We start from the raw sequence: 25,197 nt of genomic DNA on the forward strand, positions 1-25,197 counted from the left end.
GCGTGTGTGCGTGAGCATCACCGAGGGGAGGCCGGGGGTGGACAAAACGCCCCAGGGAGACAGCAGCAACGCGGGAGGCAGCGCTCGGTGCGCAGGGGCACGGCCTGTCCGTCTGTCTGTCTGCGTGCCTTCAAGGACACGTGGCTGGCGGGGCTCGGCTGAAGGAGCAGAGCAGTTCAGGACAGCCTCACTAACACCAGGACAGCCTCGCTGTTCAGGACAGCCTCACCCAGCCCCTCTGGCCAGGAGGGCTTCGCGCAGCAGGGACACCTGGGGCTCGGCTCACGTCCTCCCGGAGGCCCACGGGACGGTGCTCGTTTTGAATTTGGCACGATTCATTATTTCAGCTGGATGCCTCTTCCAGAAGCATCTTCAGATGGTGAAGGCTTTCTGAAGAGATAATTGCAGTGTTAACCTAACAAAATCATTTCCTTCCAGCAGATGAAAACCGAATGTACAAAGCCCTGCTTCCACAGACACCTGGAGTTACCGCTCCACGCACCATGATGCCAGCACCCAGCTTGGGCAAAACCCCAAGAGCTGGGGCTGGAGGCTGACCCTCCGCAGCCCCCAGACCTTCCTCCTGCCTGTGCACGGCCCCAGCACAGCCTCGATCCCCCGGGCCCGGGAGAGGTGAGGCAGAGACATCAGCTCGGGAGCGGGCGAACAATCGCTTTGCAGCGGGCGTCAGCGCCGGGACCTTTGTGTTGGCGGCATTAAATAAATGTCTCCTGGCTTTCACTCACCACTGCCTGGCTCTTTTATCAAAATGCATCAAAAGGTTTCTCCCGCGTCAGGCAGGAGCTTTCACAACAGCGAGGGAAGGAAGATGCTCTATTATTTATTAGGACAGCCCTTACAAAGTTTTGCCCGAGTCACACAGGAGGCGAAGTGCCCGCGAGCCCGGTATTTTCGGCAGGTGCCAGGGGAACAAAACAGAGCCTGGAACAAAACAGTGCCGCAGCCCAGCTGGCTGCACTGGGGAGAAGCTGGTGGCTGCAGACCCCGGGGGTTTCTGCTCCCCAGGCTGGTGCGCTCTCCACCCCGCTATTCAAAGTGAATTGTGGTTTCTCCCCTTCGAGCAAGCATGTCAGCCATTTCCCAGTTTCCATGCTGGGAAACCTCTGGAATTTCACTCTGCCCTGACCCACGAGGCCACCACACATTCCCCTGCAGAACTGAGCGCCTCCGCCTTGCGCTGCCGCCATCCAGCTCCCCGCAGGCTGCGAGCACCTCCTGCACAACACGTAACACACCGGCACCGCCCGGGCTTCACGCAGCTCTGCCTGCGTGCACACCGCAGCAGAGAAGTACATTACAAAGCAATCGAGTTAGAGCCTGGCAGAGCGGTGACTGTGCAGATGGATGCAGCAGCCAGCGTGCTCCCAGGGAGCTCTCCCCCTGCACAGAGCAGCCGCCCGCTGTCAGCGCTCCCCGCGCCAAGCAGGATGTGTGCGGTGGCCGTGCACAGAAACCTCTGGGAAGCCTTCCCTGCCGGGCCAGCGGCTTGGAAGGAAGTTTGCAAGGAATGCATCCAGGTGTTTTGCACAGGTATGGAGTTCTGTAAGAATATTAAATTATTAATCCACCAGAGTTGTCTCACCCTCCGCTTGCCGTGTGAATGGATCGTTAATTACCTGCCGTATGCAACAGAGGAGGCAGAGGATGCGACAGAAAGCAGAATAAGAAGCATTTGGGCCCTTGCACCCGCCCCTCTTCCTTGCAGCCTCCTGGTGTGCAGGATGAGACCCGTCCCGAGGAGACCTGCACCCAACCACACAACCACTCCATTACAGGCGCAGCCTGCTGTGGTCTTATTTATTTTTTTACGGCTCGGTGTGTAGCACAACTGTACACAAATAAATAATTCAGACCACTAAAGACTGCTGCAGAGGCGACTTTCCTGGAGATTTAATGTTCGCATCCCTCACACTCCTGCCACAGCAAAAAAGAAAAATTACAAATTGATCCACAGGACTGGGCTCCCCTCTCACACTCCTCTGCTCCCTTGATATAAATATTGGCCAAGCCCCTCTGGTAGGCTGGATGCACCCTGCAGGATGGTGGGCTGGGGCTGGGGGGACGTGAGGTGCTGTGCTTTGGTGCTGGGGTGGGGAGGACCCTCCAATTTGGTGCCACCTGCAGAGCCAGCAATGCCCCCCGGCTCCTTGAACATCCGTCCCTGTCCCTGCGCTCACAGCTGCCCAGGTGGGCGGCCGAGGGCTGCTCCTCGCTCCCCCGTGCCCCGGGTGCCTCTCATGCAGTCCTTGACATTTTCTTTCTCAAGGGGCAAGTCCCTGGTGCATCCTCACAGAGTAATTGTGAAATTATTATGGTTGGTGATTTTAATTTAAATTGGATGGAGAAATGTTGTACTGCGGCTGACTCATTTGCTATGGATTTTCACTTAACCAAATTGATTAGTCAACCAACTAGACTTAACTTGAAAGTTGTAATCATTCATTATTAGATCTAATTTTCATGTTGCTCTCAGACTACATTCAGAAATTGAACTGCAAAGACTCTAACGAAGTTCAGGTGGAGGGCCTGGGAAACTTGGGCAGCGCCGGGCTCATCCCTTGGGGCTGCGCACCCTCACACCGAGCAGCGGCAGCCGGCTTTCCGTGGAATTACCATTTCTTAGCAAAAGCAAAATACAGCACGCAACACATCCCTCCTGGGGTTTACAATGAAAATTGAACAGCAAAAGGTAGGGAGCCTAGGAGAAATCATCTGCTTCAACAAAACGTCGTGCCTAACAATAAAATCCCCCTGCTCGCACCCGCCCCGTGCACCTGGAGCACCGGCATGGTGCAGAGAGCAGCCAGGGCATGGCCACGGGGAGGACAAGGCCGGATCCAGCCCCAGACGTGCATTCACCCCGATGCTCCCCACCTCTGTGCCCAGCCACACCAGCAGCATCCGTCCCCCCCAGGAGCACATGTGGGGACAGAAGCCCCCGCACCAGCAAAGCCCTGCCACCCGCCTGCACCCGTCGTTTGAGGGCAGCTCCGTGCATCTCTAATTACTGCAGAGGCCACCGTCTCTTTAAACAAGCAGGCTGCATGCCAATTAATACCTTTAATTAACAGCAAGGACTTGCTGGAGGGACTAGGGCTTGGTCTCCCAGATGGACTCTGCCTGTTGATCCAAGTGACAAGGCTCTGTTAGGTTGGGCTGGCCAAGACCCGCTGCCGAATTACTGGCCGTTCCCTGCCAATTAAAATGACCGCGAGGGAAAAGAGACCTGGGGTGGGACAGACGGACAGACAGCGAGGGACAGACGGACAGCCCGGCACCCTGCAGGGCACGGGAATGCTCTCAGCCATTTGGGAAAGCCTCGGCTGCTTCGGGAAGAGAAGGGCTGCGGAGCAGCACTCTGTGGGCAGCCCAGCACTACCCCAAGGAACAGCTCTGTCCAGCAACCGTGCCTCTTCGTGAGAGCCCTTTATAAGCAACTAATTGCACCGATAAGAGGTGTGAGAGCATCCCCTCCTGCCCACGAGCAGAGGGGACGAGGAGCAGGGCTGTTCTGCCAGGCAGGGACACTGGGGAAACCACCACATCCTCAAGGTCCTTACCCCCAGAGCAGAGGTTGCCTCTCACTGCCTTCAAATGCCTCTACAATGGAATGGTAATTGTTAAATACATAATGCTGGCTTAAAAAAGGTAAGAAATGAACACGAAATACAACCAATACTGTATAAAGCAGTAGATCTCCATTTACAGGATGTTATTGGTGTGGATCACTCCAGGAGGTGTGAAATCATCACTAGGAAACTTAAAAAATATTAGACACAGGCCCATTGGAAATGGCGTGGCTGCGCTGACCCCATCCTGGGGCAGGGGGACGGGCAAGACGAGGTCTCCCAGTGCCTCCCAACCTCCTTCTCTGGATCCTGTGGCTCTGCGATGCACAAGAGTGAGCCCCGAGGAGCTAATCCCTCCAAGTCGTCTCCAAGCTGGTCTCCCCCTGCCTGGCACCACAGCACAGAGGCTCCGGGGCGGTAGGGCTGCGTTTCAGCTCCCCACCTTCTCATCCAAATAATTGTCATGGTAGCAGGTGCAGGAGCCGTGGGCCAGAGGGAGATCTTTATTCAAAGCAATGTATGTTAACGTCTCCAAAAGCTTTTAACGGAGGCCATTATTCCCACCCTGAGAATCGATGCATTTTAATTCCCTCCGAGCTATTTGTTTGGCTTTGCTTCTGTTTTTCAAACACGCAAGACACGTTTAACAAAACAAGGGAGCCCTGCAAGAGAGACAGCGCATTGCATTTTCCCTTGAAACTACTGGAAGTTCATTTTCAAAGCAGGGCAGTTTTCTTGGAATCAATGCATATCAACCAAAATCAATAGTTACTTTACGCAGATGGGCTGAGACACCTAAGTGATAGCACTCTATGGCATTGGTATCCAAATCTATATGTTTTCAACAAGTCAATGCATTTTAGCAGCTGCTACTGTCTTTTCACTTAAAAATAATCCGATTGTAGATAAGACCGTCCCTTTCCACTGAGTCCAGCCGTACCCTCTGTATATTTACCGATGCCAACAAACATTTATCGAATCAAAACCTTTCCATTTCCAGCTTTCTACACCCCAACCCGCTCTCCGCAGACAGGAGCTCCAGTTGCCCCTTCTCTCCACGTGGCTGCCCGGATAAGGGCTGGCACCAGCCGGGCTGGGCCACAAGCCTTGGGCACGCCGGGGAGACACCACAGCGTGCAGGACAGCACCCACGGTGCCTTCCCAAACGCTTTTGCTCCAAGCCCCTGCAGGATGGGGACCAGGAAGCCCAGGGGGCACCAGCAGCTGTCTGAGCCCCGGCTGAGGCTCAGACATTTACAATCCAACACAAATCCTGCAGTTAACACTGAGCCCTGATAGTTCACTCCTCCTCTCAATCTGGGATGAAAACCACTGCTGAACAGGCACTCCAGCTCTTGACCACTTACATTTCTACTGACATTTGATAAGCTTTTTCATCTGGCTTTGCTCTTCTGTAGTGCAATCACCAGCGTGTCCAGGTGCGCTGGCATGAAAGGCAGCATGTAAGCATATTTTTGCAGGACAGAGACATTCAATTTAGTTAAAAGGCTCTGCCAAGTGCAGTGCCTTTAAGAAGAGAGAACTGTGAGTCCCACTCGTCCCAGATACTCGGGGAGAACTCCAGACAGGGAGATCGGCCAGGGTGAGTTATTTCCATCAAATGCTTCTGTGATGTTCAGAGGGAGGCATTTTCCTCTGCTTTTTTTCTGTTCCTCTTGCTGTATGCAAATCGCTGTTCTCTGTGAGTTATTAGATAACAAAGGGCTGTTTTCTCTGCAGAGACTTGCTTGTGTCTGAACCTTGTGAGAAGGATAATTAAGGAATGCCGCAGGAAGCTGCACGGAGGATCATTTCCACCCCTTCCCCAGCGCGGTCTCAAGGAGGAAGCTACAAGAACTTTCCTCCCAACTGAAACACAGTGGACCAGGGGCAACAGAGGCAGGATGGGTGCCTGATTTGTGGGGGGCGTACCAGCAGCCCCAGGTCAGCCCTATGGGCGCATGCAGTCACCTGTTTCTTGCTTCCAAAGGTGGCCACATCCCCGGCTGCCCCATCGCTGCCAGCAGCAGGGCCACAAGCGGGATGTCCCGTGCTGGGGCTGTGCCATACGGGTGCTTCTGGCACACAGCAACGTGGGCAAACCAGGCACCCACCCACACCACCAGCTATTTTCTGGCTAATTGCTGTCCCCACAAACACCCCCAGCCCGTGCAGGACTCTGGACATTCACCACGATTTCTTTCTTTGGACAAAAGCAAGGCAACGGGCAGTGCCACGACGTGCTGGAGCCGTGCAGCATCCCTGCTCCATGCCCCACGGGGACATGCCCAGCCCCGGGCTGCCACCAGAGCCTCCCTGCAGCCAGCTGCCCCCGGAGCCCGGTCCCCCCTCGCAGGCATCCTGGAGGCCCGGCACTGCTCGCCACCGGCCGTGTTGCCATGGAGAAGATTTCTGTGCCACCAGCGACACAAAGGAAATTACGCTTTCCCTGGGATGCAGCGCTAATGAGGAGGAGGAGGAGGAGAAGAGTGGGGAAAGGGCTGGCTCGCTTCCTTTCTTTCGCTCTTTATTTCTTGCAGGAGGAAACGATTAAAAAAAAAAAAAAAAAAAGACAAACAAGAAGGCAGCGTGGGGTGGGAGGGGCTCAGCCTCTCCCCTGCCAAATGACGGAGCTGTTAGCAGCAGAGCAGGATTTGTGTGCTCCTTCCTGTGCAACGAGGCCCCGCTGGGCGATGGCAGCGAAGCCGCACGCTCACCGCGAGAGCCAAAGCAACAGGTGACATCCCGTGCTGCAGCCCCCAGCCCCGTCCCACAGCCCCCAGCCCCGTGCCGCAGCCCCCAGCCCCGTGCCACAGCCCCCAGTGAGGGGCTGCATCTTCACCCTGCACTGCTAGGAGCCACCAGGCTGCCCCTGGGGAACACGGCCAGGGGAGGGCAGTTCGGGTGCCCCTGGTGTTCCTCCACCCTGGAGGCTGAGAGGTGCAGAGACGGGGATGGGAGATGGCCAGAGAGAGGCATGGAAACACGTGGCTCCGGACCTGGGCAGCCAAGCCACTTCCCTGCTGTGCCGCCATCCACCTCTGCAAGTTGCCACGCTGAGCCCCGGGGGACGGAGGTGGAAGGCCCTGCTCCTTAATAATTAGCCAAATGAGTCCTTAGCCCTACGTGCAGACAAGAGAGGGAAGGGAGGCTGGGGATGTCAGGGTGGCAGGACAGCCAGACCTGCGGGGACAGGTACATAGAGAGGGGCAGGCGGGCACGGTGGGGAGATGGGGTTATACGGCCTCAAAGAGCCCCCCTTCCCTCTGCTCTCCCCCAGCACAGCCAGCTCACAACACGCTCCCTTTGCTGCCTTGCTTCTCTCTGTATACGTACATGAAAACCAACCCTGAGCAAAGTCCATCCGGTGGCACACCGGTCCCTTGTCCCCCACCTCCCCTCCGCAGTGCCCACGTCTCAGGGCAGCCCAGGGGCACAGCCGTGCCGGTGAGTGGCATCCCGGGCACTGCTCTGCTGCCCTGCCACCTCTGCAGCCCGCTCAGCTTCATAAATTCTCATTTGCTCCATAGCATTTGATTTCTGAGCATCTCCCAGACACTTCCTCACTTTACTACAATTGATGGGATCATGTGTAATTTGTAAATGATATTAAGTGAGGTAATAACACTCTGGGAACCGAGAGAAAATCATAAATTATTAAAAATTACTGCACTGAAATGTTACTTCTTTGCTTTTGTACCTGACTGATGGCTCACGTGCTGTCTTCTCTGCCCCCGAGACCTTCAAACCTACTCTTCCCCATCCATTACACCTCCGTGGGAGCCCGATGGGTGAGGCGCGGGGTGAGCTGCAGGAACAGCCTCGCCAGCACCTCCAGCATCTTCCCCGAGTCCTGTGTGGGAATGGCACGGCCATGCCGTGGCTGCCTTCAGACATCCTCTCTCTGAAGATTGCCCTGGTCTTCTCCTGCCATTAGAGCTCTGGTTGCATCTGCTGCCACCAGCAGCAAGCACAGAACAACACAAGGGCAGCGTACCTGCACACGTTATCACCAACACCACAGCGCTCTCACCACGTACGTAAGCTCCGTCCCTCACCCGCTGCCAAATATTTTCTCCTCGTCTTTGGCAGCGTGCGCTCGTCGGGCTGTGCTCATCAGCACCAGATCTGCTGGAAGCCCACAGAAACCCCGGTCCTTCCCCAGGTCTCCCCGAAGCCCGCGAGCCCCCAGCTGCCCCCGGCTCACCGTGCGGGCAGAGGACAGCTCTGGGGCCGTGGCCCCCGCTCAGGGCTGCCGCAGGTTCCCGTGCTCCAGGCGCTGCCCGACAAGGGAGCAAGCTCATGCATTTTTCAAGGCGATCGATGCAGCCAGGCACCCCGTAGACATAATGACTGCATTGGCCAGGATGCAGAGACAGGCTGGGTGAATGGCTCCGAGTCTGGCGTAATAGTCAGAGCCCTTGGAAAGCTGGGCATTATTTATAATTTAACTTATAATTTGCTGCTCAAACCCAGTGGTTTAAAGTGGTTGGATGTCAGCGTGCCTTTGGAGAAGGGAGCGGGACGGCAGAAAGAAGAGCATAGTTTTTCCCAGCTTCAAAACCCAGGGTGTTTGAAAAGCTCCTCACTGAGGTTCTGACCTACTTTGGAAGGCAAGAAACAGCCTCCATCATTAAAAAAAGAAGTCAAAAACCACAAAATGCAGCCCAGCGGGCTGTAGGAACGCAGACCAAGTCCCTGCACAGCAATCAGAGGCAATTTGGGAACAATGCCGCAGGTAATTATCCCAGATTTCGGCTCCAATCCCCCTGCCCACCATGAGGACGCAGGAAGGCACTGGGGGAGCAGGAACCTGCCCTGGGTGACGGCTGCTCCCCAGGCGCCAGCACCCTCCCCGGCTGCGGACACACATCCCATGCACCTTACTGATGACGGGCAGAGAGGCGACATCCAGTGTGGGTAGCAAGAAAGGAGTGAGGTTGGTATAAAAGTGTTTTGTCAAAACTTTTTTTCTCCTATGGAAAACAAGGTTTTCAATCAAACTGTTTCTGGTTGAAAGCAATCTGCTTTCTTTGAACAGCTTTCCAGATCCAGCAGTTTAGGCCAAAAACTTGTCACTTCCAAGCCAGCTCTTTTCTCATCTTTCAGCAGATTATTTTTTATTTTCAACAAAGTCATAAACCACCTTCTGCCTGGCATTACAAAGGTTATAAGCGTGTAGCCATCCCCAAAATTATTTTCTCTGAACAAGCAGTTAGAGATGCCCATTTGCATTCAGCTCTTGCGCTTCCCTTCATTTTCAGTGAACCCTGGTTCAAGGCTGGACACGGGGGAAGAGCTCGCACCGGGTGGCGGAGAAGGACGAGCTGGGGCAGTGGCTGGAGCACGAAATGCTTCCAGGGTGCTCGAGCTGTGGAGCTGAGCCCTGCTGGGCGGGATGCGACCCAGACAGATGATGCATGCACCCTGGCCAAGGCATCACCCGCAGTTCCCCGCTCCCATGCGACACCCACAGTGGGAATTTGTTCCTGCAGACCAGGTATTGCATTGCTGCCATGCCCATGTGGAGCTGGAGTAGAGAGGACGTGCATGCCAGGCTGGCTCCCGGCCCCTGGGAGCTCTTTCCCTGGGGCCAGCGGCTCTTGCAGATGCACACAAGAGCAGAGGCATGGGGAAGGCCCCCGGGGTGCAAACACCTGCGCCCACATCCAGGTGATGCTTTGCAGAGCCCGGCATTGTGCTTCGGCACGGGACCTCATCCCCCCGCAGGTGCCGCAGCGAGCACGGGGCAGTTTTGTTCTCCCATCCTGGCACCTCATTACAATTGCACGGCGATCCTTCTGGGTGGGTTTGCCTCCTGCCTACTTTAAGCTGAGGCCGTTGGATCGGTGCAACAGCCTGTAAGCTGTCAAATTACATTTTCGGAAGCAAATTGCTTTTATAATTAATTTAATTATTATTACAGTGCCGAGTTTTTGTATTGGCTTAATAAACATAATCAGGTTTTGCCCTCAGTCTCCTTCCCTACTCCTTCTTACTTCCTTTCGTGAGTTGGGCAATTTGGGGAGGAAATAAACAGACACAGGCTGAGTAATTAAAGTTTCAATTGTTGTCATTCGTTAAATGGTACATGTTTTAATTATCCTCTGAGTCTGCCCATGCATTCATGTCACCCGTGGCTTGTGAGAAGAAAAACACCACCCCAGCCCACTGCCAGCGCACACAGAAGCAGGGAGGCTCTTGCGCGAGGGCTGGTCCCTCCTCCCCAAAGTGAGTAATTTTGAGTTGCCATGGAAACTGACGGATGGGACCGCTCACGATTTTGTTGCTGCTGCTGCTGCTGTCAGAAGAGCTTTAAACTTCTGAGCTGGGCAGCCCCGCTGCCAGAGGTCCTGGCCCCAGCCCAGAGGGGCCACGGGGGGTCCCCAGGCACCCCAGAACCAGGAGCAGGATTTCCATTTGGCCATCCTTGGTTGTACCCTGCTTGCACATTGCATCACGTCGCCTCTCGGTGACCTGCTTCCTCGTATGGTAACTCCAACACCAGATCTGCCCACTCCTGCAGGCTCTAGCCCCAACAGCTGTGTGCTTTGTGCTTCTGTCTCAGCAGAAAACCCGAGGCCAGGAGCAGCGCTGAGGGGATGCTGGCAGAGGCGCTGCACCCCCCGAAGATGCCACGTTTCTGCTTGCAGTGAGATCTGCCACTCAGCCTGTTTTTAATCTCGTCAACGTCTGCCACCTTGCTCACCGCATTTCAGTCCCTTTCTCCAAACGCTTCGGAGCACCAACTCAACTGTCTGCAGAAGCTGAGCTGCACTACATCAACATTATTACCTTTATCAAGCAAACTTGTAATGTAATCAAAAAGATATCAACTTCGTTTGACAAGATCCATTTTCCATGTACCTGTGTTGATTGGCATTTATTATATTACCTCCTTTAATTTTTTATTAATCAGATCCTGTATCAGCTCTCCCATTATATTGTCCGGGATTGATGTTAGCCTGACAGGCCTGTAATTACCCACATCATCCCATTTACATCTCTGAAACACTGGCAGGGCTCTGGGCTTTGCACCACCCTCAGCCCCGGACGGGGCAACCAGGGCAGGGAGCTCTGCTGGGGGCCCACGGGGAGCTGCAGCACCGCCGAGCCCGGCCACTGCCTCCCCGCCGGGCACAGCTAGCGGGGCTCCCGGTCCTGTCATCTTATTAATTCCTAATTTCCAATTTGCAGGAGGAGAGAACCTTAGCCCTCCATCATGCTAGCCCAGCAATCACAGCGATGAGCCAAGTATCTCTGGACAGTCTTTAATTTATTTCCCGGCGCACACGGACACTGCTGAGAGACTTGATGGCACCAGCTTAAACATAATAAATTACTCAAGTACCAGAGATTAGTTAATAAAGTGTCAAGCGCCCGTAAAGTGCTGCTTTGTCAAAGATACAAAATATTCCTCTGTTTCTCCCAAGATAAATAGCTCCGGCGGAGGGAGGAACGCCCCAACGCCCGCAGCGCTGCCACCGCTGCCTGTGCTGCCCGCGCAGCCCCGAGCCCCACCTCGGCCGCATCGTGCTGGGAAGATGAGGCCGGGCTCGGCATCAGCGAGCCAAGCCACCAGGACTTGGTGGCCCTTGCCATTGCTCTGGTCCCCCGTGCACCGCCTGCTTTCTGCCCCCAGCTCTCCGGGCAGAGGGGAGCGCGTTGCCTGGGTAGTTTTTTTTCCGGGCGGATTTTGCCTCTTTTGGCTCTGCGAGGCGTCTCTGAGCATTTTCCCTGGCAACGGGTCTTGCTCCAGAAAAAGGCAAGCTGTATCCCTAAAATAACAGTCTTTGGGCATATCAGTCATCTGCCAGCGCGGTTTGTGCCCGTGGCTGCAGTTCGGCACGATGGGGACGGTCTGTGTGCCGGGACCTGCAGCCTCCAGCCTCTCCTGCTCCTACCCACTCCATCCATCCTAAAGGACACGGCTCCGCCTGCCATCCGATCACTGCCCGAGCTGCTGGAGTCCCCCAGCCCCGCAGGAAACCTTCTGCTACCTGCAGAACGAAGCCAAATCACCAGTCAGGCTGAAAATTCCCTCTGACTGGACGGTGTTTGGAGGACATCCCAGGCGAGCAGAGCGTGACCCCCGCCAGCCGGCCGGCCGGCTCGCGGCAAGGGCTGCTGGCAGCTACCAGGCTCTGCGCCATGACCCGCGGGCACCCAGCACCAGCCACAGGCCGAGGGGAGAGGCACGGGGACCCCAGTGCTGTCACTTGGCTCCACATCTGGATGATCCCAGTAACAGAGCCACCTCTGGAGCTCCTGGTGACGGCTGGCACACTGCAGGCTATCCTGAGCATCATCTCCTCTGTCTCTTCCCCAGCCCCGCGTCCCACACCGGGCACAGAGCAGCAGGGGGCAAGGGGTAGCGAGTGAGGGTTCGGAAACCAGAGAGATTAAACAATCTGTTCACAATCAGCGCCGAGCGATGTCTGCAACTGTGCGTGAAAAAAAAACGTGATTGGCAGCTCCGAGGTGTTGACATCATGCCAGATCTGAGCTCACTAGGTGTTTCTGGACTTGTGCTGCTTGATTTAATTACCAAACAACGGATCAGATATCTAGAGAAGAGCAATTACAGAGTGCGGAAGGATTATTTGGGGGCAAAAATATAAAATATTCTGCAAGGAGCTACCAGGAACCTCTTGCAAGCCCCATTGCTGCCCAGAGCCCCTTTGGAGGCAGGATGCTCGTGGTTTGGGAGCGCTCCGTGGTGGCACACAAGTCCCCTGCGAGCACTGCGTGCCCTGCAGCAGGCACGCTGCCCCCGAACAGCGACGCTGCCCGCACGTGGTGCAGGATAGCCAGGTTCTCTCGTCAAGGAGATGTATTTGTTATCCACAGCGACTACGTGGCGGGTTACTGTGCTCTGCGCTAATTAACAGACCTGTCCTTTTACAGCAGGAGTGAGCTAGTCTGTATAGAGCTGGCTGACGTTAACACAGCGCTAACTGCTGTGACTGCCGCTCCGGAAACCCTCGTGCCGATGTTCATCCTGCTGGCAGTACCCGTCCTGTGCACCCGGGAGGTGGCCCTGCGGTGACGCCAGCCCCCGGTGCTCCAGGTGCCCACAGGCACTGCCCGGTGCAGCCCCGTTCACCTGCACCCTGCCAGGCCACCCGGGGTGCGGTGCCACGGCGGGCACCTCTCCCTCCTCATCCTCAGCTCCTGCCCTCCCTTGTTTTATTTCACGGCAATGGTGGTACGCGGAGGAGATAAAATATTCAGCAAGGCTTTCAGATCTCCTGTGTCGTGACCAAGTGTCTGCAGGTTATATTTTGGCTTTTTCATTACAAAGGAGCTCTGTATTTAATCAAAATGTAAGAGTGATTTCATACCGCATGAAATGTGAATCTGCATCCGTCTCCCTCCTCTCTCTCCAACACAAATCACACTCTCTTTCTGTCCACACTGCACACACAGACATCTCTCTTGCTCAGATCTCTTTTTGAAAGCGACAATACTGAATTTCTCTTGTCAAAGCGGTTGTATTTATCCCATTGGTGCCTATCCCAATGTCGCCGTCTGACTCACACGCCGAGAGATTCATTCTGCTCCCATAAAATAACAAATGAGATGAACGGCTTCTAGGAAAGTTTCCTTGATAGGCCGGGTGAGGCTCTTGAAATTGTTCAGCCACGCCGCTAGCACCGCTAACACCCCCTGAGCCCCCACGGGCGGTGCTGTGGGGGTGTCCCCACTCACCCCCTGCTCAGCCTTGGGTGCTGAGCCAGCCCGGACGGCGGCGGCTCCCTCTGCAACAACAGCTCTACGCCAGCATGCCAAGACTGATTTCCTTCTGGGCTCTAAACTCCCTCGGTTTGGATCAATTAGAGTATTGACATGGACGCGCTGCAGATCAAAACTGCCACCCCTGTTTACACGGTGTGTGACTCCCAGTCAATAATCCTTGTCTGAAAGATCTGGTGTATTTGCTCGATACAACCTTTTGGGGCTGGGAAAACCACCAGGGCTTGAAAAAAAAACATTTTAAACAGGATTTCCGTATTTAAGTCTTTGCACAATAGCAGAGTCATTTCCCTGCTGGTATTTCCTCCCTTGCATGGAAGGGGAGCGGTGCAAGGCAGCAGAGAGAGGCGCAGCCCTGGTCGGGATTAATAAGCTGTTAGGGAGCGATGCCTGGGGGAAAAGGGACGCACAAGGAACCGGGCACGCTGCTTCCCTGTCCCCCCACTGCCATGTAAAACCAGAGGATGGTGAGCACAAAACTGCTGCTCTCGTGCTTGGCTCTTTCCACAGGGTTGAGGCTGTGAGTGAATCCCATGGGCGCAGCCAGGATCCCGATGGCCACATCGGGTTGCCACAGCTCCGGATGGGGGCAGGCAGAGAGATGTGGGGGGCAGATCAGCCCCGAGCCATGGCATGAGGAGCAAAGCACCACGCAGAGCAGCAACAGCAGATGATGAGATCGGGGCCAGGCATTTTGGCAAGAAGCGGGTGCTCTGGGGTCCCCATCTCTAGCTCCAGCCAGACCCTTTCTCCCAGGCAAAAGATTCCCCCCCTCACCCCCCTGTTTGCCAAAGGGAAGGAGAGCTGTGAGCCAAGGCTGGGGAGCAGCCCTCGGGGGGATGCCTGCCCTGGGAGCACGGCAGAGCGAGGGGCTGGGTGCTGGATTCAGCACCCGGTGGGAGCGAAGCCCATGGGCGCAGGGAGCGATGCCCTGTGGCACCCAGCAGGAGCTCAGCAGCTGCCAGGGAGCTCGGGGGGCTGAGAGTCTTGGGAGAACCGAGGGCCAAATTTTTGTGTGCTCAGCATCTGCAGTGAAAGACAGATTATTCAGAAGTCTTAGAAACATTCCCCTGCTGCTCAGATGCTCTTGGGAAAATCTGGTCCAACATATGCAGGCAATTAATATGATATCAGAAAAAAGAAAAAAAATTCCAACCCCGAAGACAAAACAGAGCCCCAACTAACACCATTAGCATTAGGCTCAGAGAAGTGTGAGTGCTGCTGGAAGAAGTCCCATTATTATTGTGGTTGAGTTTCTTTAATGAATTTGCCTTGGCCCCCGTTCCTGGCACTGTGGTGTTGGCTTCCTGAGAGCACCCAGGGGTGGGTTTGAGCCCCCACGCTCAGACTGAGCAGCCGCCAGAGCCCCACGCCTGGGGACGCCTCGTGTGCCCTCCAGGGACATGTGCACGAGCGGCTGGGCAGCGGCAGAGCCCAAGGGGCACGGGGACGTCTGCCCAGGGGGCTCCTGACACCACGGCGCAGGCTGACGGGGCACAATGGCACGTGGTCAGCTTCGGGTGGTGATAATTTGGGAGATGATTCTGAAAGGTAAAACGGGTTTGTGGAAATCCCTCTTTCCAGGCGCTCCTGAGCAGAGGCAGGGACCCTTGTGAAAAGGCAAGTTAGGGTTTCCTCTTACAATAATAATCCCAATCAGATTAGTAAATCCCTGAATCAGATTACCACAAAAAAAAGGGGACTAATACGAAATCTATAGAATTTCAATCACATTTTTGAATAGACTACAAACAGTTATGCAAGGATCTGTAATTCCCTTGTGTACATCTTTGCATGCTTCAGTAGAGTTTGTGGAGTCTATTTACCACATCTAAGACCAATTTCCTTCCCTTCAGTTGCTTTGAAGATAATTGAAGGTCCTTGCATTGTCTGCTTTCGAATGTAAAAGCCGGCTAATGCTGAAATCGATGCTTCCTAGTTAATGCTGCCTCTCCACTGGCATTGAACAGCGTGTAACAAAGCCCTGGGTGACTGGATCAGCAGATCTTTGCCGGCCAGGTACTTTGTTAATCAGAGCAGGCTGGGAGCAAGCCCCGGACCCTTTGATGGCACCAAACGTATTGAGTTGTTAAGTCCGAATTAAATATTTAATAGCAAACTTTGCAGCACAGTACGGCTGTGGCGATTGCTCTCGGAGGAGCAGAGGCAGCAGGGCAGGGCTGTGCCGCCACAGGAGCGCCGGGAGCGAGCGCCTGCGGGACCACCCGGCTCCTGGGCACGGTCCCCAGGGAGGTGCAGGAGGAGAGGGAGCAGGGGAAAAACCGTTCAGTGCACAGCTCAGCATCTGAGGGGACAGCTCAGCATCATTCCTGGGTACCGGTGTTATCGCTCCTTCCCTGAGCCGCCGCTCAGCACCTGCTCTCTGCCCACCCGCAGCCAAAACGATGCATGAAAATAAGGCGCATGCTTCTGTACATCATATCGCCATCTCTCCCCCTCCTCAGCCCTTCTTGTCCTGCCCGTCCTTCGCCCCGCGGGTGCAGGGCTGTGCCCAGGGGCTGCAGGCTGGTGCTGGGGCACGCCACAGCCTCCCACCACCACCGAGTCCTCAGGGAACGAGGAGTCAGACTTTCCCAAGCCCGGGCAGAATGCAGTGTGAAAGGTTGTTTTTCCACTTCAAGCTGCACGCATCAGACTTTCTTCATCTCCAGACAACGAAGATATATATCAAACTTAGTTACTGTTGTTACCATTAGTGGGGGAGCCTAAAGGCTCTCGCCAACATCTGCGCCGGGCATCGTACAGCGATGGAGAGAGAAACAGAGGATGTCCTGGAGAGCTCGTGATGAGAGCAGGCAGGATAAGACAGAAACGCACCGCGGGGCGGCTTGCAGCAGGGAGCCAGCACCAGGCAGCAGGTGCCAGCCCTTTTCCACTGTGACACCGCTGCTCCTCTCCCTGGGCTGTCCCCGGGCTGTCCCCGGGCTGTCCCCTTCCTCGTTCCTTGGGGACACTGCTGCTCCAGCAGCACCCACAGTGCTGCATTGGTCACGCTCGCCCTAACACCAGAAATGGCTTTCATTAAAACCCAATGATGTGACATCCATAACTCAGTTTTGTCACCTGCAAAATGGGAAATGAAACGCACAATTGTGCGGGGCTCCCTAAGAGGGGCACGCATCGGGTGTGACCGCGGGACACCCCCAGGCGCCCGGCCCCAAATGGGGCAGTGTGGCACAGCCGCTCAGCACCAGCCTCCACCTGCAGCCCCAGCACAGCTGCACCGGCCGGGCAGCCCCAGGTCTAGAGAAAACATAAATCCTCCAGAGGTTTTGAATTGCAGCGAGAAAGGAGGAAAAAAGAAAAAAAACCCTTTGGGGAACTGAGCTGCTGTATAAAGAAAAGCTTTGAGAGGGAGGAAGGACCAGAAATGTCAGGCTGGGAATGGATTGAATTGTGACACAGTCAATAAAACAAGTGACCCCTGTGTGAAGCTGTAATGGGGTGGTGTTTTTGGTATTTAATTCATAGACTATCGCTCTCGATACATGCCCATCTCTTCAGCTCCCAGCACCTCCGCATCCAGCCGCTCTCCGACTCGCCGAGCCCTCCCACCCGGTCCCCGTGCCTCCCCCAGCACCAGGCACTCCAGTTATGACCAGTCCACCATTATTCATTTGCCAAGTGCCAGGCACCGCTCCCTCCCCCTGGCCCTCTGCTACGCTTTTCCAGGTGCCTGCTTGTATCTATACGCAGCTTCATTTTTTTATAACTTCCATAAACTTTATTGCGCGGCAATGAAAACTCATTATTTCACCTGAGCCTGGTGGATCATAATAATACATAGGGCACTTTTACGAGGCTGCTCAGATTGCCGGGCAGACCTTTAATGAGCGACCCCATGGCTTTGTGGAGAAGGGCTCCCTTTTATTGAGTCACAGGCAGGAGTAACACACAAATAAGCAACAACCACCGCAAAGGGACTGTGCCATAACAAGCTGCCAGCACCTTCTTCAAGTGGGCTGACCCCTTCCCACCTCTCACCAGGGCAAGGACATCTTAAATGGCGGGGATTGTCTGCTGCTCCGGATGCACACATACGCCTGGGGCAGCAGGATGCGATCTGCTCCCCCCGTGCTGTGCAGAGCTCCGGGAAGCTGAGCCGTGCAGGGATTTGGTGGAGCAGGATCGCTCCTATGACCTGCACGCTGCAGCGAAACCAGCGGAGGACGTTTATTATAAGAGCTTTCGGGAAGAACTTCTGAAATTAAATTGTAGCTCGTGAGGGATTCTGGAGAGCAAATATCTGGATTCCTTTACCTGCTCTTACCACTAGACTGGCAGTCAGCCTTCCTCCAGCTCCCCCTCCCTCCACGTCCAATCAGTGCAATTATTTCCTTCCTCCTCCACCTTTCCCGCAAGAGAAGAAGGATCATTGCCAAGGTGGCTGCTCCTCAGAGCGTGAGCTGCCCGAAGGGGAAATGACACCTACAGCATCGCGTGAGGGTGCCTTGCACAGCCCGGTAGGCTCTGGGAAATGCTCTGAGATGCTCCTGGTGCTGAGCAGCAACCACGTTTCAGGGCTTTTCTATCGATCCAGGTTTCTCTGGGTTTCACAAGGACTCGGCGTGACTTCTGCTGATCCAGAGGACCACGGCACCTCTGCGGTCCTCCGCCACAGATCCTGCAGCTGGAGCTACGTGGTTTTGCAGGAGGGAAGGAAGGAGCTCGGAACGCGGGCTACATTTCTTTGTGTTCGACCACCTGTTGGTCGGCCTGGCATCGCCAGAAGGCTGCTGCTCGTACACTTCCCATTCTGTGGGAATAAAGAGGCTTCTCCCAGCCCTGCGCAGAAAGGTCTGTGCGGGTGAACAAGCAGCCCTTTCCCCTCTCTCTGTGATGGCATTTGCAATCACACATAAAGGCAAAAGTAATATGCAGAAAAGCACTTAAACACGGCGCATACAATTTTAATTACAACCAAGTCTGACCCAGATCCTTTCACATTAGTACATACCTGTTCCTGGCAATAACACCCTTGTCCTTGTATGACTAAATTAAAAGGTTTAGAAAGTACAAAAGCGGTGTGGAAGCTAATTGTATTCCTAAAAGACACTTAGAATAAGACGAGTTCAGCTTCATTTTAATTATACAAAGAAACCCATTGGAGCTGCCGGAGCTCCCTGGAAGCTGTTAATGTTTTAAAAGCAGCCACGCAGAAGGACGGAGGGCAGAAAGCAGGGCTCAAACACTGTGCAACTCCTCCAAAAACCCCTCCACAAAGGCAAGCCTGCCCTGCACCGGGAGCCTCCGCCAGGCACCCGCGGGAATTTATCTGCGAGCTCAGTGCCGGGGAGCGCTGCCCATCGCTGCTATTTATAAACCCAGGACACAGAGTATGTAAATATTTCACAATTCAATATTTATGAAGTGCTGACTTGAGCCTGCTGTAAAATACGACGGCAAATGGCCTGAGCACAGCAGAGCGCAGGGCCGAGGCAGCCGGCGGTGCCGTGCTCAGCCCACGTGGCCTCACGCCCACCCTGCCGGTGGGAACCCCAGCCTTCGGGGAGGTTTATCCAGCAGGGAGGGAGCACGAGCCCGGATATCCCAGCCCTGTCAGTGAACTCTGCACCAGGCTGCAATGGAGAAGCGCAGGAGCTGGCCCCAGGTCTGTCCCAGCCCCATCAGGGTGGGCAGAAAGGCGCTGGCAGGTTATGGTGGCTCCTGGGCAGCCCCATGGGCAAGCCGGGGATGGCTCTGCACGCACAGACTGCTGCAGAGATAATCCTTCGCACCAGCTCTCAGCATTATTACTGTAATTTTCCCTCTGCATTTCAAATCCTCCCCACCTGTGCCTTCCCCAGGAGTGGGCACGAGGAAGCGGCACAAAGCAGGATGAGACGAAGGAAGGAGATGGCCATGCCAAGGAAAACAAATGCTAATGGCAACAGCAAGGAAGGAAAACGTAGAAGATGCCCCTTCTGCTGCTCCGTCCTCCCTGGAGCTACCTGCGGCAGCGCTGCCTCCTGTCCCTTTGTCTCCAGGACTGTAAAAGCATTTCTAACCTCCATTTTCTCCTTCTTGGGTCTTGCGAGCAGCTGTTTAACAAAATGGATCTGCACAGAGCAATAATTTTGCTGCATTACTTAATATAGCTCTCGGCTAAAGATATAATTGAGTTGGTTAACTAATCAATCTTTCCATAAGCATAGATTTCATTTTGGTGCCCATTTACAGGAAAAAAAAAAATAAAAATAGAAATTCTGCAAGCTAAAAAGCGGTCATGAGAGGGCCTGGGGACAGCGGAGTAAACAAGGGCTGAGCCTTTCCTGGAAGGGGCTGCAGCGATGCAGAGGACTCAGGCTCCCTCGCTGGAAGCAAGGTGCTTTCAGAAAGGACACCGGGACCAGTGGCTGCATGCACAGAGCTGCCAGCACAGCCGGCGCTGACCCCACAGGGTGCCCGCTGAGAAATCCCACACCCCGTGGCACCAAGCTGGCTGCGATCGCCTCCCCTGCGAGCACCCGGGAGCCAACCTTATGCCAGCCCGGCTATCTCAGAGCAAAGCAAGGCGCTGGCTTCTATCAGAAGCATCTTTTCCAAAAGGGTTTGTCCCTAAGGGTATGGATAACTCCCACGGCTGCTTCCTTCCCTGGGGGGTCACGGCTTGGGAAGCGCCCAGCCTGGTCCCCGGGCACTGCCCCAGCCCGCACACACCTCGCCCTGGCCCCGCGCCACAGACAGCAGATTTGGAGGTACTTCGAAAAATTAAATCAGTGCAGAGCGGAGCTTGGAAGCAAGCTGCTGTCTCTGGCAGCAACAAAGCCGACGTGACCCCGCGAGAGGCTGCGTGCCCCTGCAGTGAATTTTCCAGCACGGAGGGGAACGGAAAGCAAGAGCGAGGAGTTTCTTGGCATGGCTGGGGCTGGGAGTTGCAGTTATCTGGTTTTATCTGGGCAATTGCCCTTCCCTAGGACATATGGTTCCCAGGCTGGGGCAGCTCTGAGAGGACACGCTCCGTCCTGGTCCTGCCTTCATCTGATGCCCCCAGATGGTGCCGAAAATCTCTAGGAGTGAACCTGTACTTGGACAGGTTGCCAGCCAGCAGCCCAGCCTGTTTGCTGTAGCTACATATGTCTGCTTATTTCGCTTCCAACATCACATATTATTCCCCACCGATGTGTAGAGGGAGAGCAAAGCGCACAGACAGGCTTTGCTACGACCTCCTGCGTGGCCTAAAATTAGAGCCCATTTCCTGGGTGCTCCTGGGTATGCCTGTCACACGCAGACCCGACGAATTTGTTAGCAAGAGCCCTGCTAGAGCTGTTGTTAAAAGCTTCCAAAAATAACCCCTGAAGCATCTCTGACTCAAGCCATCTAATTCAGGCTAAGGATTGATCCTCCTCCAACTGTTGTTTCACGGTGTTAAAAGCAAGATTGATTGTAAATTTATGTTGTAAAAGTGCATCATTATTTCAGCACATTAATGCAGCGCCTTTCTGTGCAAATTGATGTTATTTTTATGATGTTGTTTATGGGCTTGAATAATCGGATTGATTCTTAATTTCCAAGGCTCTGTTGGGAACACGAGAGGAGACTCCAAAGCCAGGCTCCATCTCAGCATCTCTGCGCAGGTCTGCGGGACACGGGGCAGGCCTGGCATCGGGATGGTGCTGTCTCAGTGTGGGTCACCACTGGGACTCAAACTGCCCCAAAACGTGCAGTGTTGACTGCTCCTTCCCGTGCTCAGAGCAGCATCCGTGGCCAGCATCACGATGCCAGACCAGGGCAGAGGTTGCCATGGCGAGCCCATCGCTGAGGGCCAAAATACAGACGTGGAGCCATGGACGGGCTCCTCCTCGTGCTGTTTGGGCATCACCGAGGGCCAAAATACAGACGTGGAGCCGTGGACGGGCTCCTCCTCATGCTGTTTGGGCATCACCGAGGGCCAAAATACAGACGTGGAGCCGTGGACGGGCTCCTCTTCGTGCTGTTTGGGCAGCCTCGGCCAGCACCGGTTTGGGGTCGCAGCCGCGTGCTTGTTGTAATCGATTCACGGGTGTACAGGCAAACCCTGCGGAACTGCCTGCCATGAATAATGAATTCCCACACAATCCCAGCCCGGATCTCCTCACTGGGGGGCTGTTCCCCTCCATTTCCTATCACTTTCTTTCTCCACTTGTTCTTCTAGCACAGATATGACAGACACAGAGGGTGAGAAGTTGCTGCTTCTGCGGAAGAACTTTGTTACTAGGCCATTTAAATCATTCTAATTACTCCAGAAACACACCATTAACTTTTCCAATGAGGTCTGCAGAGGGGAGAGAGGGAAAAAATATATATATATAATGTATTTTATGCAGCTTACAGGAATAATGCGGAGGAATAAGACAAGGGCAGAGAGAAAATAAACAGGCAATGCAATGTCCTGACATTAGGAATTCAGAATTCATTAGAAAAGTATTGATTGCCACGGACTGATTTAGCACAGAGTGTGATTGTCAGGAGTACAAGAGAGCCCACAGAAACACATTGTAATTCAGAATTACTCAAAAAATAGCAACGCCATGAGACAAGGGCTGAGCAGCACCGCTCCTGTTCCCTTCCCCATCCCGGCAGGATTCTGCCCTGCTTGGAGGCAGAGCTTGGCCAAAGCAGCGTGTCACGGGGTGCCTTTGGCTTAGCCCCCACAAAAAAATCAGCTTTCTCATATTCGGGTCAGCCCAGACCCCCCTTGCCTGGGGGCAACGCCCCCATGAATGCCCGGATTCTGCCAGCACCCACCCTTCAGCCTTCCCGAGAGGAAAGGAGCACTCCCAGGAGCACAAAACCCCAGACACACAACCTCAGGACCGCTGCCTTCTGTGGGCAGTTCTACGGGATGAGCACCGTGCTCAGCACACTTCAGTTCTCCAATGCGAAATTAGATTTCAGCCGTCCTTCATTTTTCATTCGTATGATATTGTGCAAAATTAAAATTAAAATGAAATGTACCACTTAGTCAAAGTCATTTTCTGGTAATTTTGTTTCAGGATTGTTTTTCTTTTCTTTTTTCTTTTTTCCCTATGTTGGAAAGGCCTTTGGGAAAGCTTCACCTCCAGCTAACGCCCACTGTGCCTGCCCAACGCTAGTTGTGGTTTTGGGGTGCGCACCCCCTCTCCTGCCCCATCCACCAGGACTGCATGGCCCTGCAGAGACGTGGGGATGTGAGAAGCCCAGCTTGGTTTGTTATTTTCCTTGAAAGCCCTCAGAGTCCAGGAGGCAGCTCCGGGCTGTCTCCACAGCGCGAGGCAGGAAGACGAGGCTGTCAGCACAGCGAGCAGGGGGGATGCACTCGCTGCAGAAGTTGTTCTTACAAATCTAATTTATTCAATTACCAGGCGATAATCTAGAGCTCTAAATGGGCTTTTCAAAAGGTTTAGACATAAGTTACCCAATTATCCTATCAAAATCTCCGTCACAGCATCCGCTGGTGGGTGCTGCCTGCTTCCAGGATGATGGGAAACCAGGGGCAAGCAGGAGCTGCATCCTCGCCGGCTCCCCCAGTGCTTGCAGCAGGCACGGCCACCGCAGCCTGCTGGGAGCCCCGAGCCCCGGCAAGTCCCCAGCACCTTCTCATTGCAGAGGACACCACGCAGCTGCTCTTATTTAAACCCAGCTTTCCACAAGGCTTTGGACCAGGTTTTCCCACGCACGCATCAGGGCAGGCAGCAACCCGAAGGGAAGGTGCAGCCCCTGCTGAGGACGGGACCCCAAGCCCGCAGCCCCCAGAGCCCCCTCCAGGCCTGGCCGTGCCCATGCCCCTCGCTCCTCCACCTCCCGCCCTCACGCAGGGATCGTGGGGTGCGCTAATGAGCATCATTTTTCTATACGTCCCTAACTGTTAATTACTCCTCTCCTGCGTTCTGCCTCCCACTGTTAATTAACGGGCTTTTTTGTAGCAGCGCATCCCCACAGCGTCAGATGCGGCTGGCAGATCTGCCTCTCCCTGCAAACTTGAGCGGCGCCTCCTGCCTTTCTCGTCGGTTCGGGGGGGAAGATCAGTCAGCGCCGATAATGAATCCGGCCATCCTCCAGCGCCCGGGGTTTGAGCGAGGATTAGTGTCTGACCTAGCTTGGGAAAAGGCACCGCAACCGTGAAATTAGATCTTTACAAAATAATTACGGGGTTTTGTAAAGTAAATAAACCCCGGATCTTGAACAGAAGCTGGGGAGGGGCCCAAAGCAAGCCCAAGGAGATGGTGCTGCGCTCGCCCAGGAACAACGGAGCTTTGGGGAAGGCTTTGATCCTCCTCCTCGAGGGTAAGGCCGGAGCTGCTACACTTCAGGGCAGCATGGGCAGGACTTGTCTTCTGGTGCACGATAGGGCCGGGAACGGCTCCACACAGCTTTCCAGTTAGACACGCTCTTTGATTCCTCACGCAAGTCCCTCCAAGGTGCTCGGCTCGCCCGCAACGGGCTTTGCTTGGGGTTGAACAAAGCGTTTCATACAAGTTGAAACACTCTTGGGTTGTTTCTGCTTTACGGTTGAACTGCCTGTCAATATTTCGGGTAGGCTTTGCTTTGTTGGGAAACAAAGCCTGAAATCGCTGCCTGATGCGGGGTATACGCAGGCATCCGAGCAAGCGCCGCCGCTCCCCACACTAGTGCTTGTGCCCAGCTGTGTGCCCGATGTGCACGCGTGGACATCCCACACAGGGCACGTGGAGAGGCTCCATCCAGCTCCCCAGCTTGGGTGAGGGCCCCAAGAAAAAGGCAGGAGGGACCAATCCTGCTGCCTGCACCCCAGTGCTGCTGGGGGTCAGCACCTGCTCAAGGTCAACACATCAGGTTCAGAAGCCACGCACAGAAGTAATCGTGCAATTAGCACTAAATGTGTCACTCCTACAGCGAATTATTTGACTTTAATCAAGCAAAAGACAAATTACTGGGGTTTTTAAAAAGTGATATAAAAATGGAGTTATTAAAATAATATTTTTTGCTTCCATGAAATCTATTCCTTTTTAATGAGGGCATAAACGAGCCCTCTTTGCCTGACAGACTCAGGTCTACAGGCGGAGAGGGTCGGGGAGCGCGGTGGCTCCTCCATCCCCACTGAGCAGGCAGCGTCCTGCGGCACGCAGAGCTCTCGACCTGGCACAACTGGGCTGGCCTCCAGGCAAGAGGAGATTTGGGGCAACTTCTGCTGCTCAGCCCTTCCTAATTGCACTCAGACAGCCCTTTCGCAGTGGCTGCGTGCCAAAGGCTTGGTCTGGCTAAGGGATTATTAAAGGGAAAACAAAGAAACTTTACAAAAAAAAAAAAAAAAACAAAAAAAAAGGATCTGAATTTTTTACTTTTTCTCAAGAGGTTCACAAAACCTGTGGCTACAAAAAGAATTTTCTGGGGCTTATTTTCCACCGTTCTTTTGTTCCAATCTTTGTTTTTTTTAAAACCTCATCGAGGACCTCAAAACCCCTGAGTTTTCCCACCGATGTCAGTGGGAGATGCCGGGAGCTCCCTAAGGCAGAGGGCTCGGGCCCCTTCTGGACACGGCTGGAGGTGCAAGGGCAGCCCAGCACCCAGAGGCGCAGCTCCTGCATCCTTCACCCAGGCGGGGGCCCCGCGCCTCCCCCCTCACCTGCTGCGCCGCGGGGCCCGCAGCCGCTCGTCGTTAGGCTGAGTAAGCCAATCTTGTGCTAAATAGAAAAACGGGAGATCTTGGATGTGAAAAGACACTTATTTATCCTTTTACCAGACGGTCTAATGAATAATTTCATGTTTGCAAAAGCTCATTTTGAAATTTGAAGACAAGAGATATATTGCCAAGACGACTGGGAGACTGCGACATTAATTTTGTGCTGAAAGATTTACTTAAAAATTAGATTTTACAATTTTAATGCCTCCA

The 25,197-nt window shown here is 54.3% G+C and overlaps 1 long non-coding RNA gene across 3 annotated transcripts; it reads left to right on the forward strand.

The window, feature by feature from the left end:
• The first annotated feature begins 400 nt into the window (after positions 1-400).
• Positions 401-16,365, forward strand: LOC308182654. 3 transcript variants are annotated; one of them, XR_013941994.1, is made up of 3 exons: positions 401-8,529; positions 8,855-9,090; positions 10,159-16,365. It is a non-coding gene; the product is annotated as an uncharacterized lncRNA (long non-coding RNA). The 3 variants fall into 3 exon arrangements; XR_013941995.1 differs by having other exon boundaries at positions 401-6,327; positions 7,330-8,529; positions 8,855-16,365; XR_013941996.1 differs by having other exon boundaries at positions 401-5,193; positions 5,331-8,529; positions 8,855-16,365.
• The last annotated feature ends 8,832 nt before the right edge of the window (positions 16,366-25,197 follow it).

This window comes from Anser brachyrhynchus (assembly GCF_964034855.1).
Source record: "Anser brachyrhynchus genome assembly, chromosome: 25".
Classification (NCBI taxonomy): Eukaryota; Metazoa; Chordata; class Aves; order Anseriformes; family Anatidae; genus Anser; species Anser brachyrhynchus.